The sequence below is a fragment of the Chrysemys picta genome, chromosome 18, assembly GCF_011386835.1.
Source record: "Chrysemys picta bellii isolate R12L10 chromosome 18, ASM1138683v2, whole genome shotgun sequence".
In the NCBI taxonomy this organism is placed as follows: domain Eukaryota; kingdom Metazoa; phylum Chordata; order Testudines; family Emydidae; genus Chrysemys; species Chrysemys picta.
The window spans coordinates 9,511,312-9,530,373 of record NC_088808.1 but is presented as its reverse complement, the minus strand read 5'-3'; positions in this window follow the sequence as shown (position 1 = coordinate 9,530,373).

Sequence of the window (19,062 nt, the reverse complement as noted above, 5' to 3'; positions counted from 1 at the left end):
TATAATCACACCAGTTTCAATATTTTGGGTCATTTATTTCAAAATACCTGTCAGCAAAAATGTCTGTAACAAACAAAAAAGATTCAGGAAATGTTTTTTGACAAATAGATTCTTTACTAGTCATATTAATATAGAATGCTGAGTAATAATTCATTTAAATTACAATACAGAACCATATTTCCTGCCCCGCTCAGAAGCAGTGCAAAGGCTTGGGGGAGTCAGGGGTAATGGAGGAGCTGGGGGAGAGGGAAGTAATTGCTGGGAAGGGGCCTTGGTGTGAACTTGGAGGGTTGTTGGGTATAGATGGGAAAAAGTATGGAACAGGGGTTTTTTTGGGGGGGGGGCAAGGAGGGATTGTTAGGGAGCTTTCCCCATGCAGACCCTGGCTGATCCCTAACCTCTCCTATTCAGTCAGGCACATCTACCCCTGTCCCAATGTGTCCCTGCACTCCCATGTTTCCTTGCACCCCCTGTGTAAATGTGTCCCTCCACTCCCACTGACACCCACTCCCCCATCCGGCCCTGCACCCCCTCCCTCTATCCCCATGTGTCTCTGTGCCCCCACTCAGCAACCCCCTGTACCTAAGTGGCCCCGCACCTCCTTCCCCCCGTGGCCCTGTGCCTCCACTCCCATTGAGTCGCTGCCCCAGTCTGTCCTCCCACATTAGCCCTTATGAGCCCCTGTCTGACCCCCCACAGCAGCCCCACGCTGTCTGTTTCCCCATAGACCCTGTCTCCTGACCTGGCCCGACAGGTGCTGTGAATAAGGCAGGCTCTTTCTCTTCCCTAGCTGGTCAGGAACTGCTGCTCTGTTCTATTGCCACAGTACCCTCTGGTGGGCAAAAGTCAGAACTGCAGCAACTTTGCAGCTGAAGTTATTTTCCGCTCAGGCTGCTCTGTTCTAGCACCATAGTGCCCTCCGGTGGGCAAAAGGTGGAACTGCAGCAACTTTCCAACAGAAGCTTTTTTCTGCACAAAAAAGTAAAAATATGTGTGGCTCATTAATTATGTGCATGCACAGTGACACAGAATTCCCCCAGGAGTAACCATAGGTACAAGATCATGCTGTGAAGAGAAAATGGCATCCTCCAGGTAGTGTGACCTCACACAGATGGTGTATGTGAGATCACGCTGTGTGGAGGACACCATTTTGCTCTCCAAAATGGCATTCTCCATGCTGTCTGGGGTCCTGGAAGGAAAAAATTCATTAAAATGGGGACATGCTAGCAAAAACTTTGAGAACCCCTAGACTAAGGCCAAATCCTCCTCCTTTATTTCCGTGTATTTGCATTGTAAGGGGCTATCCATCAGAAAGGTATGCTCACTTGGGTGGCAAGACAGATTGGATTACTCAAGAGGACTGTCTGTGACTCCATGTTAAGGTCATTATCATGCCTGAAGAGTTTATACTTGATGATTGGTGACATCTAAGTACTGAACTCACTTAGAGGTTTGTGGCCTGCTTCTTAACAATCTGGCCTGATGTTGGTACCCCACTCTTGAGCCACTGCGAGACCACTTAACACTCTTCCGGTGAAACATCTTGGGTGCTGAATGCAACCCAAATGGCAGCCTGTAGAAATTCCCTCCCCCAAGGGTGGGTTGAATGTGCAAACGGACACCTGCCAGAACCCTGCTGATGTATCCATTGTAGAAATGTATCTGGTGTAAGCCACCTCCCCAGAAACGTCTCCCCGGCAGGCAGTGAAAACGTACTTTAGGGTCTATGCCTCAGTGAATGGTTCCATCTTTTTTTGTCCAATGCCCAATAAGCTTACCCACTTGGCTGGCTCTTTTACTTGCTTTCTGGTTCCCTGTCCAGCTCCTCTTTTAGCCTCTACCTTAGGGCAAAGGGAACTTTCCTAAAGGGGTGAAATATGGGGGGGGGGGGTTAGGCTCGTTCAGCTCTATTCTGAATCCCAACAGCTTCCTCACCCCCTGGAAGACATCCTCAATCTCTTCCTCAATTGTTTTGGACCCCTGTTACACAAAAGAGTGCCCCTTCTTGATGAGACCGAGGGCTTGACACATTTTAACCAATACTGGGTACTCTTTTCCCTGCTACTATTACAAAGCATATCTCTTCCAGTTTGTTCTTGACCAATCCTTGAGTGGGGATAAGCTCATGCCTGTAAGCCTGAGTTTTACCCATTTACTCTCCAGTACCTCATAGACTCATAGACTCTAAGGTCAGAAGGGACCATTATGATCATCTAGTCTGACCTCCCGCATGATACGGGCCACAAAACCTGACCCACCCACTCCTGGAAGAATTCTCTCCCTTGACTTAGCTGTAGAACTCCCAAATCATTATTTAAAGACTTCTAATCGCTCAGAATCCTCCAGCAAGCGACCTGCAAGCGACCCCTGCCCCATGCTGCGGAGGAAGGCGAAAACCCCCCAGGGCTTCTGCCAATCTACCCCGGAGGAAAATTCCTTCCCGACCCCAAATATGGCGATCAGCTGATCCCCGAGTATTGCGGGCAAGATTCTCTAGCCAGACCTTCTGGAAAAGTTCTCTGTAGTAACTTTTAATATCCCATCGTTGACCACTGTTATCGACCTAATGACTAAAATCACTGTATCCCATCAAACCATCCCCTCCATAAACTTATCAAGCTTGATCTTAAAGCCAGCGAGGTCTGCGGCTTTCCTCTTAGTGCCAACATCACCGTTTCTGGCAACACCTTGCTTGCATGCCCATGTCCAACGTAGAAGTCCAACATTGTCCATTGTGCCGCTGAAAAATAACCCTGTGCTAATGGTGCTGGCCCATGCTGCCCAGCCTCAACTGAGGCTTGCAAACTCTTGGAAGATGATGTAGTTCACTGCATTTCTTACGTCTTTCCCCATATGCTGGACACTGTCTTGGCTGAAAACAGCCTGTGCAGCTGGACTCTGAGATTGAGCTCCACACACCTTTCTGCCAGAGGTCTCTTTTCTTGTGGATTCTCTGACATCTACGGTGTCCGAGTACTGTCCACTCTCCATACGTTTTATTCTGCACTGGGCAACTTGTGTTGCTTGGTAAATTCTCATTGATTTGTCAAGGATTAACTATGGTTCTTCCAGCTGCCTGATTTTTGTTGTTGTTGTTGTTCCAGATTCCCACCCTGGTCTAGTCTCTTCTCAGGAACAAACTTAGTCCCCTTAAATTGCAAGATTGACTCTTCAGCCTTAGATCAGTCACAAGCACTTTTACGGGTTCCCCTTATTTTGTGCTCTGCTTGAAAACTTCTCCCGTGTTTCATTTTGAGGTGGCGTGCAATACTCAGATTTCTGTAGCACAGCTGTGCAGTTGGCCTCCCGTGCATGAGTTAATTGCAAATGGTTAAGCACATCAAGTGCTTCAGAACCAGCGATTGTCAGAAATAAGGCTCCCTTCTGAGTTCTGACTGTCTTTCCTTTTTCTGGCAGCCATTGCTTGCAGATAGAGAATGAAGCACTGTTTAAACCTTCTCCAATTGTTTGACATATCTCCAGAGAGTTTCAACTCTGGTGGGGTTTTAACGACTCCATTCTTCCATTCTGAGTCATGTTTAGGTCCTTTTTTGACTCCAGGAACCATGTGGTGTTCGGTGAGCGCTCAATATTTAAGGAGCTTTTAAGAGCTCTGCTCTGTGTCTGGATCCAACTGGCTCTGCGTAGCAAATGCTTCACAGCACCCTGTCCAGTCTCTCTGTCTAGGAAGCTTAGTCCTTAAAGGGACAGTCCCTATAACCACAGTAGGAAACTGAGGCACAGAGAGATTACGGTCCTGCAGGATGTCTGGGTGAATGGAACCTACATTTCCAGAATCCCAGTGCAAATGCCTCACTGAAAGATTCATTTCCCTCTTCACACAGCGCACCGTCAACCGGTGGAACTCCTTGCCTGAGGAGGTTGTGAAGGCCAGGACTATGACAGGGTTTAAAAGAGAACTATATAAATTCTTGGAGGTTAAGTCCATTAATGGCTATTAGCCAGGATGGGTAAGGAATGGTGTCCCTAGCCTCTGTTTGTCAGAGGGTGGAGATGTATGACAGGAGAGAGATCACTTGATCATTACCTGTTAGGTTCACTCCCTCTGGGGCACCTGGCATTGGCCACTGTCGGCAGACAGAATACTGGGCTGGATGGACCTTTGGTCTGACCCAGTATGGCCATTCTTATGTTATGTTCTCTGCCCTTTGGAGGCTTAGTCAAAACATTTTGCCATGTCACCGGTATGCAACTCGGAAGCTTCTGCTGCTCCTAGAAGGAAATGGTCAGGAAGCCGAGTGGTCTGGCTTTGAGCAGAGATATAGCAACGTCCACCCTACACTTCACCACACCTCCCTCCTCTCCCCAGTCAAAAAATGAATTTCCTAGAAACCTAAAGTGCAAGGGCCTGTGAACCGAGGCCCCGCTGGCTGCCTCCAAGTGAGTAGAGTAATTGCAAACAAACCTGACCTTCCAGGAGGATCTCGCCCCATCTGCCTTTCAGGAGGGAGCTTATTTTGTGAAGTAGGGAGCCATCTGCTGGCGGAAGCTTGCAACATATATATTAAAAAATCCTAAATACTGGACCAGTTTGCTCCATTCATCTCTGGTAATTGAATGCATGCCCTAGGGGGGTGCATGGTGCGGGGATGAGAGTAAGAGGGAGGGGCGAGTCTTTATATTTGTCTTTCCAGATTTACTTTATCTTTATTGCCAGCTATTTTGAAGGTCATGGGGAGCTAATGAAGATGTGTTGTGCGTCTGAAGCTAATGGAACAACTTTCTCTTCTAAGTGTATTAAATTCTTACTTACATTAGCAACTAGAGGGGAAACAAAGAAAGGAAGAAGGAGATAAAGAGAAAGGGATGAGCTGGGACAGGAGTAGAAAAATGAGGTAGAGAAAGGGTTCCTCCCTGCTTTTTCTTTTACCTCCTTGTTACCTCCTTTTGGCCCCTGGATTTTCCTTGCCTTGGTCTGAAACTCCAATCAAAACCTCTCCAGCCTAATGTGGCTAAGGGCCTGGGAGCTCCTATCACAGAGGGAGGTAGATGTTAAACAATGGTGCACTCTCACAGGATGGGCTTTCTGCGGACATCAGGGAAGCTGGGTTTTTGACTTTACATCTACCTCAGCATCTCCCGTCCAACTGTCTTGGGCAGACTAAGACTGGCAGAAAACTCCCTCAGTCACCTATTTAGCCAGCAAGATAGACATATGCCATTAGATGCACCTGGGAGAAGAGGAACACAGCTGAGCTCTTTCCTTTACATTTTTCACTGCGAGCCAGACTTTCTAGAATGAGCTGGAAAGATCAGGAAAGACAAGGACAAGGTCATGCTCCCCACCCCATGCAAACCACACAGCTCTAAGCATTCTGTGTCACTCCAGCCACCCTCTGTTTTCCAGGGTTTCCTTCTCATTGGCCCCCAATGCCCACAGCGCTCTGGAGACAAATTTGTAGAGGCCTTAGAGCATGAAGAAGACGATTCCACAGATCAGTGGTTCTCGACCTTTTCCATACTAGGCACCCGCACCAAGCCAGGACCTAGCTGGATTCTCCTCTCATGGAAAGGGTTAGGTGGCTGTGACCCCTGGCACTTGGAGGCTGTGTGTGAGAACCCCTGATATAGAGGAACTCTGGTGTGAGTCAAAGTATGAGGCTAGGGAGCAGAAAAGTCCTTCTCTGGGACACCCCTTCCTTACCTTTGCCATGGTGGGTAAGGGGCAGGCAGGCAGTCTTCCTTAAAAGTGGAGTTCTTCTGAGAGTAATAAAGACCGTACCTTTGCTGACATTTCCCACTTTGTTTCATCCGCCCAGGCAGGATCTGCCACACCTTAGATGTGCCGGTTTGGCCAGAAGTTTTATTGAGACAGCTCCTTGCCTTTGGGATTCTCTGTCTAGACCATTGGAGGGTGTTAACAAAGGCAGGATGATTTCCAGATACACACCAGCTGAATGGAGTTCCTGAATCCGGGCAGTCCGTAAAACAAAAGATTCCCTTCTCTCTGTCACGCACATACACAGATAACTCGACAAAGACTAGATCTACTAGAGGTCGCAGAGCAGGTCAGAGTGCAGTCTGTTGGCCAAATGCAGCCCAAAGAGCTCTGGGATGTGGGGCCTGTTGCTGCCATTTTTAATATAGAGCGGTGGTGTGAAAAGGCTAGAGATCCCACCAGGCAATGGGACAGACTGGCCAAAGGTGTCTCTGGAATGGAAAAAGGACACTCTGGCATTTGTTGCAGGGGTGCTGGAACAATTTGTGTAGTCGGGGTGCTGAGAGCCATTCAGCTGAATGATAGACCCTGTATATAATGGAAACCACTTCAAGCAGCACCGCCAGTTCCAGCACCCAGGATCTGAAGCACCTGGCACTGGTCGCTGTCAGAGAGAAGATACTGGACTAGGTGGACCTTGGGTCCCATCTCATATTAGGGCAATTGCCATGTTCCTATTTTCTCCCCCCTGTATTTATAGCCAGCCTCATTAGGGGAGAATTACCAGCCCACTAGCTAGAAATTCATACTATTGTACTGAGTATCACAGTAGTTCTATATCTCTGACTCCTCCCAATAAGCTTGAAAGGCAGTGAGACCTAGCAGACAGCACATTGAACTGGGATGCAGGAGGCCTAGTTCTGCCAGTGGTTTGCTGGATAACCTTGGGCAAGTCACTTCCCTTTCCCATGCCTCAGTTTCCCCAACTATAAAATGGGGATAGTATCACTTACCCCCTTTGTAAAGCACTGTGAGATCTGCTGATGTTAAGAGCTAGGTATTATTATTATTAAACTGGGGAGTTAAGAATGCAGTCCCAGACCAGCTTGCTCCCATCCCTCCCTTTGAATCTTGACAGGTTAACATCAGAACTATAACGTTCCCTAGCTACCGCTTTGTGGGTGCGTGCATATAGGGCTCAATTCGTTTTATGTCTGTACTGTTTGTTTTCCATGCCTGACATTGCTAAATGTTGCTCTGACCCTTAGGCATAAAGTGACAGCTCGCAGTGAAGCCAAAATGAATCATTCGTTTAAACGCCAGGGCAAAAGCACCCGCCGGCGAGAACAAGGCTGCAGGCATCACTCAGGTAATTTCACTAATGGAATGTCATAAGCAGCGCGAAGTCAAATCCCCCTGGGGTCAAAGAAGAAGTGTAAAGCAGAGGTGGGTAGCAGTGGTTGTACTGGGAAAAGAAGCTCTGACATTTTACAATGGTATTGACAAAGGGGCAGCGAGCCGGAAGACCACCTCATACATGGATCACTACTAGAACGATGTATTGTCCTGGCTCCATTCAGGAGAAGATTTTATGGGACTGGGGGAAGGTAGTTGTGGGGTTAAGGTTCTGGCATAGGACTCAGCTCTATATCCAACTTGTGGGTCTGCCAGGGCTCAGTGTATAACTCTGGAGGCCAGATTTCAAGGCATCAGCACCCTCAATTAGACCAGATTTTCAGACATGCTCAGCGCCTATTGGGATACTTTTCAAGAGGTCTCAGAGCCCGGCATACTGAGCTCAACTGGTAGTCTAGCCCAGATTGTGGGCATGGATAGGGTGACCAGACAGCAAATGTGAAAAATCGGGATGGGGGTGGGGGGTAATAGGAGCCTATATAAGAAAAAGACCCCACAATCGGGACTGTCCCTATAAAATCAGGACATCTGGTCACCCTAGGCATGGAAAACTTTGGAAAATTTGACCCTTACTCTCCCTACTTCACATCCCAGTCTTCTGCTTGTATGTCCTCTCCCTTTCCCCCACCCTTCGTCTGTCTTGACCAGTTAGATTGTAAGTGCTTTAGGACAGGGACTGTTTCTTACTATATGTGCATATACAGCACCAAGCACATGGAGATGCTGCTGTTGGCTGGGCCTCTAGGTGCTACAGAAGTAATAATCATAATAATTATAATCAGTCTAGCCCATAAGGAGTGAAGCAGCTAGAGTGCAAAACCTGGTGCATGGAGAAATTCTTTACTGTCTGTGTTAGTTACCAAACATCACACTTTTCTTGCTTGCGAGACGCAGGGGAAAAGGAGCAATGAATACACTTCTCCAACACACTCATGGCTATGCATATACAGCCCACCCCTAGCTGGTAGATATCTAAGGTGCCCACACAAAAAAGTTCTCCTACCATCTCAGCGCAGAGTGCCTGTATCAGTACCATCATGGGTTGTGCTTGATCAGCTCGCCCAAAGCCAGGCCCGGCCAGCGCTTGCAGGGGGGAGAGTATGGAGACCTCCAAGGAAACCCTTGTTGCTATAGGAACTGATAAGTGAGGAAGTGATATCATTGTGTCAGTAATGAACCAATTTCCCAACCCGGGTAAGGGCCTCTGCAGTTTGAATTGGACAGAGGTTTTCCGCATTTTGCTCTGCTCTGTTTTAGTTTAACTGTCTCCTGTCACCGGGAGTTACTAGCAGTCCCTGCATTTCACTACAGTCATTGCATTTCAGTGGGGAAAGGTGCCAGGACTAGGGTTAGGGGAGTGTGTTGTGGCCAGGTGGAGCATGTTGTGGAGAGGGAGAGCATTACATTCACATGCAGGCACCTAAATAAAAGTAGTCACTGTAACAGGGCCACCTTACCCAGTCTGGCTTCAGGCTAGCTGCTGCCTCAGTTCCTCCCCTGCTCATTGGGGATTGCTTGGCCTCCCCAGGAAGGAGACTTTACCACACTTTCCAAGCACAGTTTTATTCCTCAAACATTGAACTGAGACAGAACAAAAGCATTTCCTCTGCTCACCCAGGGTAGGTCTACACTCCAATTAGACACCTACAGCTGGCCTGGCCTGGGCTAGGTGACTCGGGCTCCTGGGGTTTGGGCTAAGGGGCCATTTAACTGTAGTGTAGACGCTGAGGTTTGGGCTGCAGCCCAAGCTCTGGGGCCTTCCCACCTCGCAGGCTCCAGCCCGAGCCTGAACATCTACGTTGCGGTTAAACAGCCCCTAAGCCTGAGCCCTGCAAGCCTGAGTCCGATGGCTCAGGCCAGCCGTGGCTTGTTCTTGCCTTTCTCTGTGTTGAAAGGAGAACCCCCCGCACTCACTGCTGAAGCCCTTCTACCACTCTCCTCAACTGAATGCTCTCAGTCAGGGGCACCGGGACAGGAGAGGCTGGGGAACATAGCCCTCCCCCCACCTTTTACTGGCCGTAAGGGCAAGCAACAGGGGAGGAGAAGGGGGCAGAGAGGAGCGAGCAGGGGGTGGGGCCTCAGGTAGAAGGGGCAGTGTGGGGGCAAGAGGGCATATTTCAGGTGCTGGTGCCCTCCCCACTTTTAGAGACCTTCTCCTGTTCCCAGTCCTTTATAGGGCTCACCTGAGCTCCTCCCCTGCTGAGTCTGGTAACAAGGTAGGCTGGCCCCAAGCCCCCTGGCCCTTACAGGGACAGACCTCACGGTTAGTTTGATTTCCAGAGGCACGGCACGCTCTCCCCTGCCATGGAAGTCAATAGCATCTCTGGCTGCTCAGCGGCTCTGAAAATAAGGTAACTTCAGTTTAGGTGCCTGGGTGGTGCATATGGGTTCCTGATCAACACTGACAACAGGGGGCTTAGTGACGAGTGCAAGGTCACACACGGCGTCAGGGGCAGACCTGGGAACGGAGCCTGTTCACTTCGACCTTTAAGGAACGTTATGTACCCCAAGACAGAGGGAATGCAGAATGCTCCTTATACCAATGAGGGCTAATTGCTGTTGTGGATGAGATCAAGGGGACAGCTCTGCTCCAGGAGATGGCTGGGAGTTCTCGCCAACAAAACCTGACCACACAGCCTCCGCTTATAAGCCCAGTGTTGGAATGACCCTGGGCTGATAGTGAATAGTCCTAGGACCCCTGTTTAGACATGATAGTACTACATGGTAGGGAAGAACCATTCCCTCCACTGGGGGGAATCACTGGCTGAAATGCCCTGGCCATAGACTTTCACCCAGTGATCCCTCCACTGGAGGAAATTATTCTTCCCTGCTCGGCTGTACTACATTAGGCAGGAGGTCAGACTGCATGATTGTCATGTTCCCTTCTGGCCTTCAACTCTAGGGGTCTGATTCTCTATTGCTCTGGATCTCATATATAGCCATTTATGTCAGTGCCAGGGGGGTGTAAATGCTACCGTTATGATTTAGTGGGGTTTTCTATCGGTCTTTCTTAGGGCTTTAGACACCATCCATCACTGTACTAATCTAAGCACCTTCCATCTAAACATCGACATCAACAGCCAAGTCCTTAGTGGACTTCATGATATCTCTGGCATGCAGTGGTGGAGTCCTAACTGAAGCATCTCCCTAACAGTTTGGCCCACTAACCCCCCCCCCCCCGCACACTGCTCTAGCCCCATCCTCCCACCCCCATGTTCTCTAACCTCACCCCCGGGCTGCAGGGGCTGACAGAGATGTAGTGTAGCCAGAATACTATTTTTGGTGCATTCAGGCTGCGCTTCACCATGGCTGGCATGTCTCTCCTTTCGGGGACAAAACTCTGCTTAGAAGAGGATTTTGATTTTTTTTAACCCCACTTTGCACTGGTATAAGGACGACAGAAGATGCCAGGGCTTGGAGAATCAGGCCCTCTGGGCATCAGGCACACCTGGGGTGACTTCAGGTGGAAACCATGCAAAACTTCTTGTTTCAGCTGAGCTCTGCTTTGTGTTTTCCCGTTGCTTTGAGAACACCACGGTGCCCATGTCTCGAAGTCTCAATGTCGCCAATGGAAGGAAGCAGAAGTTTTAGCATGGAGTTGATAACCCACCTCCAATAGCGCAATGCAAACAGCCCCTTTGCAATACCATATTTAGTCTATGTGACATCAACATGATTTATCTTCATTAAAGCCGCAATCTGCTACACATTTTTTCAAAAGCTCTAATCAATCTGAGCTCACAACAGATTGAGTGGCTCCACACATACTGGCCAGAAGCCAAGAAAAGACTAATCTATTATAAAAATCAATCTCGCCCTAAAACACGGAGCTATATATGAATACACGGACAGGGCCTTGCATACATATGTGGCTCCCATACACTTTGGGTGGATCCGGCACCATGGTTACTTAAGCTGACATCATGCAAATCCCAACGAGAGACACGCTAGTTTTGTTTAAAATGCTGGTTTTTTGCCCAATATTTTACATTTCCCATAAAAGGGCCTCAAAGCCCTACCTGCTAAAATTTAAAGCACCAGTTCGAGTGAAGTATTATTAACCCCATCTCACAGATGGGGAAACTGAGGCACGGAGTGGTTAAGTGGCTTACTCAAGGTCATGCAGTCAGCTGAGAACAGGCCTTTGGATGCCTCACTCCCAGTTTTCTGTTCCAATCACTAGAACACTTTATGATTTGGGGACACTAACAGCGATGTGGGAACACTTTTTATAGTGGGGATGCTGAAAGCAAGCCCCCTTACTCCTGTCTGCCGCCCCCCCCCCAAGTTGGAGCCAGGAGTAGGTCCGTGTCTCCTGGAGGAGGGGGCAGATGGGGTAAGGGGGCTAAGGCTGGGGCCACAGCTGGGGCAGGTGCAGGGCCGGCAGACTGGGCCCAGGGCCGGGAGCAGAGCCCTGGGTGTGGGGCCAGGAGCCAGGACTCCACGTAAAACCTGGGGGTGCTGCAGCACCCCCCACACCTCTAGTTCCCATGCCTATGGGTACTAATCTTTGTTTCTTTCCTTCATGTTCTTTAAAGTTTATCACATAGGCCCTAGTTAGCCCCCCAGCTCCAAACACCCCTGAACTTTGCATAGCTCTTTGGGGCAGGGAAAGTGTCCTAGTCTATATTCATAAAGCAATTTGAAAATGTATGGTTCTCTATAAAGGCCAAATTAGGGCCTTCCTGTGCAGGGCAGTAAGCATCATAAATAGGAGCACTGAGGGCATAACAGCAAGTGCCCCTACACCCTCTCCTGTGCTGGGGGCCTGAGAGGTTCCATCCTGGCATGCCAAGCAGTGCAACCATGCCAGTGCGCTGGGGCACCTTTGCTATGTCAGGTAGTGTGGTGGTGCAGGGTGCATTCCCCCTGCCACCCAAAGCAGAGGGAAACTGGGAATCCAACTGTGACTCTCTTCTCTGTCAGCTGCTCCTGGGGCACTGCATCAATGCCCTACCCCTTATACCAGGCTCGTGGTAAAGCTCCCATTTACAGCAAAATGGTGAACAGCGATAGATTCCCCATGCAGTTGAACTGGCTGTGGCATTCTGCTTCATCTTGTGTCCTAAACGGTCATGTCATGTTGCATTATGCTGTTAAACAGCTTCTCTCCTCAACTCCAGAAATGGCTGCATCATAGTGGTTGGTAAAATATTCCCTACAGGTCTGATCCAATGCCCGTCAAAGGCCATGGGAAAACTCTTACTGATTTCAACAGGCATAGTATTGCCCCCTATGGGCATAAGGTCTGTCAGAGCTCTTTCTGGGCCATGGGAATGAAAGGGATTAAGCCCCTTCCCACTCATTCCCCCCTCTTTGACTCTGTTCATGCTGACATTCCAGCCATAGTGGAGAGAGCAGGCAATACTCACTTGATACTTGTTGACCAGGCAGCTGGCTGGACATACAAGTGGGAGGTAAACAGCTTGCCAAAAAGGCACGCAGTATTTTGGTCCTCACTCAGAACAAGTGGCTAGCAAGGGAGGGACTGTAGCTGACTGAGTGACAGGTTGTTCTTGGACGTGGTCCCGGAGCAGTGCAGCTCCCGGCCCACTATTTCTCAAGGCAGCTTGTAAAGAGGCGGAGCAGTCTAGGTGGTAGCAACTGGCCTTCAGAACCAGTTGAGCCGGGGTCTGTTCTTGGCTCAGCCACATGCTGCATGACTTTGGGCAAGTCATTTCCCCTCTCTATTTTGTCACAGCCCGTTGGGGCTGCCTCCTGAGGACACCTCCATACTGCAGGTACAGTAGTCAGACCCGAGTGAGCTTTCATCTGGCTGGGATAGGTACTATAGCTATGAAGCAGTGCTTCAGCACGGGCTCTCCAAGTCCACCCAGAACCCTGGGTAATTGCTGGGGCAGGAGGGCACCCTAGATAAAAAGCTAGCTCAGGTTCTTCTACTTAAGCTGCAGTCCCACCTTGTGATTGCAACACAGTCCTAACTATTTCTATGTGTTTGTACAGCACTGACCGCTATGGGAACCTGATCTCCACTGGATCCTCAAGGGGTGCCACTGTGCCATCAATCTGCAATCTAGCCTGTACTGGGTGAGGCAGTCTGTCGAGACCTTTGGATTGAAGGTGCCATATAAACTCTCCGTTGTAACTTTCTCCCTTTTTTGAAAAACAAATCCATCCCTGAACTCTGACAGGAACTAGCTGGTACTGTACAGAGCGTTCCTTGGTTGGGCAGCAAGTCGCTGAAACGTCACTGGGATTTGCTACATATTTCACTTACCCATAAGGTGGCCCCCTCTGCTAATCAAATGAAGATGATGAATGAGAGGTGTGGGCTTTTCCTACGGACCCAGCGGATTCATTAGTCAAGTAACCGATTGCACTTGCCTCTAGTTGCTCTAGTGTAATGTTTGCCACTTGTCTTGTGGTCTCAGCTTCCAGTGCAGTTTGCTCGGGACAAGGTTGGCTTCTAAGTAAGCTCCACTCAACCCTGGCGCTTTGCCTTCAGCAGTAGAAATGAAGGCTGCGGAGCTGAAACAGCTGATTTTTTTCCTGGATATTGGGTTTTGCTGTTTTACTTAAAGAATTTTCCAGCACTAAAAAAAAATCCAGCAGCAAAGCCTAAAAATCCCATTTCTGAGCTGCACAAAAACCTCACGGCCCTGCCTCCGCTGCAGTGGAAGATTGACATGGCTGACGCTTTGTCGGAAGGGAAGAGAATTTAGACTGTGCTTCAGAGACACAAACAAAGGGTGCAGAATACAGGGACCACAGTCGGGTGGCTGGAGCAGGGACCTGGGAATTAGGATGCCTTGGTAAAAGAGAGAACAACTAGGTTTATAGCTAGAGCACTGACCTGGGATCCAGGTGATAGAGGTTCACTTCCTAGCTCTGACACAGGAGTCCTGCATGACTTTAGGCAAGTCGTTTATTCTTAGTGCTTCAGCTTCCCACCTTTAAAGTAGAGGTAGTAATTCTGTCTTGTCTGCTTAGATTATGCTATATGTATGTGCAGTGCCTAGCACAGTGAGGCCCGTATCCAGTCTGGCTTGCCCCAGGGGCTGGAGAGCCTGGGGCTAAACCAGTCCCGATTACCGAATGAGTCCCATCTGAGAGAAATCAAGGGATTCCAGTGTAAAAGGAACAGGAAGTTGCAATCAAGGGGGCAGAGCGTGAGGAAAGCTCTCCAGGCCTGGGAGAGACCCTGTTTAAGCAGAGAAAAGACTGCAAAGGCCCTAGACAGGAAGGTCTTGGAGGAGGAAGAGAAACCTGGTGTTGTGGAGGCTTATGAATGGATGTTCTTCTGGGGAGGTTGAGTTTTTATAGTTTATATTAATAAACCTAGTCCCCAAAGAAGGGTATCTTTTGACTAAGAAAAAGCTTGAAGTGAAGTTGATTTTAACAGTCGAAGAGGGGAAAGTTAGCCAGGTACCCTATCTGGGGGGAGGGATAGCTCAGTGGTTTGAGCATGGGCTTGCTAAACCCAGGATTGTGGGTTCAATCTTTAAGAGGGGCATTTAGGGAACTGGGGTAAAAATCTGTCTGGGGGTTGGGCCTGCTTTGAGCAGGGAGTTGGACTAGATGTCCTCCTGAGGTCCCTTCCAACCCTGATATTCTACAAATCACTGAATCATAGGACTGGAAGAGACTTCAAGAGGTCATCTAGTCCAGTCCCCTGCACTCATGGCAGGTTTAAGTATTATCTAGACCATCCCTGACAGGTGTTTTCTAACTTGCTCTTAAAATCTGAAAAGACAGAGATTCCACAACCTCCCTAAACAGTTCGTTCCAGTGTTTAACCACCTGGACAGTTAGGAAATATTTTCTAATGTCCAACCTAAACAGCCCTTGCTGCCATTTAAACCCATTGCTTCTTGGTCTACCCTCACAGGTGAATGAGAACACTTTTTCTCTCTCCTCCTTGTAACAACTGAAATGGGACTCTAGGTCATGAGGAGGTGCATGGGAAACAGCTGGCCCATTACCAGCCTCTAGGTATTACTGTAATACAAAGAATAGCAAAGGAGTCTGTTTCCACTTAGTCATTGACTTACAGTATGCCTTTGATTGATGGCCCAATTTCAGATGGTAAGTGGTGCATTGCAAATATTCCTACTTATTTTCATGGGGCTACTCTCGGAGGACCAAATTATGGTACCCAACCTGTACCCATGTTATAGAGTTCCTAGAACACAGGCCAGGCCAGAGGGATTTGAAAGCTCCAGGTCCATTTACAAGTAGATCACAATCTGTAGGCCAGGGAACGTTATGGGATTTTTCCAAGACTCCTAAGGCAATTAGGCCATTGAAGTGCCAGTGAAATGCTCAGCCTAAATTTCTGAGTTTACCGACAGCTTATGAATTTCTAACATTGTCCATGGTTCATCAAAACTGATTGTCTGGTACCACCTAGTGGAAGTTTATTCTGGTGCATTTGACAAGGAAGCAATGAATGATCTCCTGCTGTATCAATGGCTGTCAGCCAGTTGTTGTGGAAGTGGAGCTGGGGAAGGACCACGGTTTCCCTTGTTAAAATAAAATGTTTCAGAGTGAAAGAGCGCACTCTCATAAGTGGGCATCAACTAAGTTCCATACACCGTGAGATTGCTCACCGTTATTTGTGACTCTGTAGGACTGAGTTTGATCTCGCTCACCCTTGAGTAAATCAGGAACAACTCCTCTGAAGGCCATGGGCTTACCCTGGCATAAGAGGAGAATCAGAGGCACAGTATTTATTTTCTGCACACATTCCTGTTGTTCTTTATGTTCATTTCATATTCAAGTACAGCCCAGACATTATTCTAATGAAAAGGAGAGAGAGAGAGAGAGAGAGAGAGAGAGAGAGAAGAGGACAGATGTTGTGTTTTGATAAAACAGCTGTTGGAGAAGACAACACAGTGCTGGATCCAAGAAATGTCTTTGGAAATGAGATGCTGTGTGTTGTGCCATATGCCTGTTTCTCTCCATGCTCATGAGCCAAGAAAATGATCTCAAGAAGACTCATGCAAGAGTTCTGCAAACTGGAAACCTCAAGAGGGCAGGTTTGGGGCTTCAAAGACCAAAGTAGGCAGTACTTCCTGCAGACTGAATAAACTGAGCCCCAGGAAGGGAAGCGTTACTAAGGGCATGGCTACACTTGCAAGTTAGAGCGCATTAAAGTAGTCCTGGGCGCCCTAGCTCACTCCCCGTCCACACTGGCAAGGCATGTAGAGCGCTCTGACTCCAGGGCTAGAGCGCTCCTGGCACTGCACCTCGGCGAGAAGATTAATGTTTGATGCGCATTGGCTGAAACGCCCGGGCGCCAGTGTGAACGAGGTGTTGCATTACTGCGCTCTGATCAGCCTCCAGAAACGTCCCATAATCCCCTTAAATCAAGTGGCCACTCTTGTCATTGTTTTGGATATGCCCTTTGAAAGCTCTGTTTGACAGCCGGCTGCTTATCTGTTCCGAGACAAAGCAACCATTACTGTGGAATGCTGTGTGTGTGTGAGAAAGAGAACATGAGTCTGCTGCTGTCTGAACTTACAAGACAGCATGCTGACGTGCTCTCAGCCCCCCAAAAACCCACTCTCTCTTCCCCACATACACACAACACACTCCCTGTCACACTCCACCCACCCCCATTTGAAAAGCACATTGCAGCCACTTGCATGCTGGGATAGCTACCACAATGCACTGCTCTCTGTGGCCACTGCAAGAGCTGCTAATGTGGCCACGCCAGTGCGCTTGAAGCTGTCAGTGTGGACAGACTACAGCGCTTTCCCTACTGCGCTCTCCGAAGGCTGGTTTAACTCAAAGCGCTCTACATCTGTAAGTGTAGCCATGCCCTAAGTGGCTGGGCTGTGAACACATTATTGGGAGAACTAGGAGGGAACTCAAGAATTGGTGCCTGCAAGGCCATGCAGAGCCAGAAGGGTGCCTGCTGTGGGATGGGCTCTTGCCACAGCGTCTCATGAGCCTCTAGTCTAGGTTTAGACATTCCTCATCAAGGTCTGTGCAAAAAGGGATCCAGACCTTGTCCATATTGCTGAACCTCCCCACAGACCTGGATTCTCTTCTCTATCCTGGTCACCTTAGCGCCAAAGCTGATTTATCTTTAACAGCCTTCAAGAGGGAGTGTATGCCCTGTATGTTGTGCTGACAATGCTGGGATGTGTGGTTGGCTTTTTCTCATTCCTGGCATCTTTGAGGAGCAGCCATCCAACCAGTCCCCACCATCCATCTCTTTGGAAGAATGACAAATAGACCTGGTGCATCCTTCTACCACCATTACGTGATCAGTGGGCATTCTCATTCTCCACTCATTCAGCAGGAGCAGGATGGTTATTACTAGGGCTGTCGATTAATCACAGTTAACTCATGCGATTAACTCAAAAAAATTAAGTATCAGAGGGGTAGCCGTGTTAGTCTGGATCTGTAAAAAGCAACTAAGAGTCCTGTGGCACCTTATAGACTAACAGATGTATTGGAGCATAAGCTTTCGTGGGTGAATAACCACTTATTCAGACGCATGGTGCCACTGGACTCAAAAAAATTAATCACAATTAATCGCTGTTTTAATCATACTGTTAAACAATAGAATACCAATTGAAATTTATTAACTATTTTTGGATTTTTTTCTACATTTTCAAATATATTTATTTCAATTACAATACAGGATACAAAGTGTGCAGTTCTCACTTTATATTATTTTTATGACAAATATTTGCACTGTAAAAATGATAAACAAAAGAAATAGTATTTTTCAGTTCACCTCACACAAGTACTGTAGTGCAAACTCTTTATTGTGAAAGTGCAAATTACAAATGTAGATTTTTTTTGTTACATAACTGCTCTCAAAAACAAAACAATGCAAAACTTTAGAGCCTACAAGTCCACTCAGTCCTACTTCTTATTCAGCTAATCGCTAAGACAAACAAGTTTGTTTACATGTATGGGAGATAATGCTGCTGGCTTCTTATGTACAATGTCACCTGAAAGTGAGAACAGGTGTTGGCATGGCACTTTTGTAGCCATCATTGCAAGTTATTTATGTGCCACATATGCTAAACATTCATACGCCTCTTCATGTTTCAGTCACCATTCCAGGTACCAATGTGAGATTTCTAAAAATAGCTATAGCACTCAACCCAAGGTTTAAGAATCTGAAGTGCCTTCCAAAATCTGAGAGGGACGAGGTATGGAACATGCTTTCAGAAATCTTAAAAGAGCAACACTCCGATGCGGAAACTACAGAACCCAAACCACCAAAAAAGAAAATCAACCTTCTGCTGGTGACATCTGACTCAGATGATGAAACTGAACATGCGTCGGTCTGTACTGCTTTGGATTGTTATCAAGCAGAACCCGTCATCAGCATGGACGCATGTCTTCTGGAATGGTGGTTGAAGATGAAGGGACATATGAATCTTTAGCGCATCTGGCATGTAAATATCTTGCAATGCCTGCTACAACAGTGCCATGCAAAGGTTTGTTCTCACTTTCAGGTGACGTAAACAAGAATCGGGCACCATCATCTCCTGCAAATGTAAACAAACTTGTTTGTCTGAGCAATTGGCTGAACAAGAAGTAGGACTGAGTAGATTTGTAGGTTTTAAAGTTTTATACTGTTTTATTTTTGAATGCAGTTATTTTTGGTACAGAATTCTACATTTGTAAAGTCAACTTTCATGATAAAGAGATTGCACTACAGTACTGGTATGAGATGAATTGAAAAACACTATTTCTTTTGTTTTTTACAGTGCAAATATTTGTAACTGTAAAAAACAAATATAAAGTGAGCACTGTACACTTTGTATTCTGTGTTGTAATTAAAATCAATACATTTGAAAATGTAGAAAACATCCAAAAATATTTAAATAAATGGTATTCTATTATTATTTAACAGTGTAATTAATCACTCAATTAATTGCAATTAATTTTTAATAGCTTAACAGCCCTAATTATTACATGATTATTTACTTGTTGGCTATATCTAGGCTTGTTCTGGGGAACAGCTAATGTGGAGA